This window comes from Dipodomys merriami, unplaced genomic scaffold (genome assembly GCF_024711535.1).
Source record: "Dipodomys merriami isolate MVZ:Mamm:240054 unplaced genomic scaffold, mDipMer1.0.p SCAF_12, whole genome shotgun sequence".
In the NCBI taxonomy this organism is placed as follows: Eukaryota; Metazoa; Chordata; class Mammalia; order Rodentia; family Heteromyidae; genus Dipodomys; species Dipodomys merriami.
The window spans coordinates 20,153,338-20,154,603 of record NW_027202493.1 but is presented as its reverse complement, the minus strand read 5'-3'; positions in this window follow the sequence as shown (position 1 = coordinate 20,154,603).

Below are 1,266 nucleotides of genomic sequence, written 5' to 3'. Positions count from 1 at the left end.
CTGGCATCCAGAAATAAGCCAACTGCCTTGTGTATTTTGTTGTTGTTATATCAACCCAGGATACATACTGGCATTGCATTGTTCAGATAATGAGGAAAAGACACTAAAGGAAGTCACATGATACAGAACAGATCATCAAAGGCAGTAAAAATACCATTGCTCTTTAATCGATGTTTGATTTTCTCATGATCAAGTTGAATCTCCATTGGTCTGGAACCCAACGAGGTGTTCATCTCAACTGCACTTTCCTTATACTTTCTTCCTAGCTTTCATTTTGGAAGAGCACATCACAAACGCATGACTCTTGTTGGTATTTGCTAGCCCTCTTTGAGTGCTCTGATTCAGAGACTTGCTTGCTTCTCTGTAGTTAACATTATGTAAGGTGCTCAGAAACCACCAACTTTTGTTTATTCTCAAAACAAAGGCAGGCAAACAAAATCTCCAAAGTGGTTCTATTTCAGAAGTATCGCCCCAGCCTCCCGCCCCCTGCCAAATGTTGTTTGTGTTGGATCAATGTAAGTTGTCTGAATCTGCTACTTCAGCTGACCTCCGTTTCACCCAGGGTGGACCCAAGGCTTATAATATAATATTGGAAGATCTCTAGACAAGGAACAGTACCACCAAAGAAGGTTTAATGCTTCTGAGGATGTTTTAGATTGATAGGAAAACAAAGGTAGCTCGGTTTTCCATAAGCAGATTGTCCTAGCACATGCATATTTCTCTCCTACCATCAACATTCTTCAGCAGAGAGGCACCTTAGTGATGAATGGCAAACCTACATTGCATTTTTAGAACTCAACGTCCATAGTTTACAGTAAGTTTCACAGTTAGTGTTGTATGGGCTTTGACAAATGTATAGTGACGTGTACCCACCATGACAGTATCAAACAGAACATTTTCACTCCCCTAAAAGCAAAGAAATTCTGCATTCTACCTACCTTACCCCTCTTCCCTGTAACCCCTAGTGACTATGATTTTTTTCTCTCTCTTCTAGAATGTCATAGATAATATGACATTCTTTTTTTAATATGACATTCTTATATTATATTATATATGGACTCATTTAGTAGCTGGCATTATTTTTTTGACTTAGAGTTCAGTAGGCCTTTCCGTTATGCAAAAATAGGCTGACTCCATGACTGTTTTCTCCCGTGTCTTTGGGGGATGTCTTTACATTTCTCTATTTGGCTTTAATGTAGAGGAATGATTCCTAGTTATCAACATCTGTTCAATACTCAAAGATATTTGACACCTGAAAACAAGTTG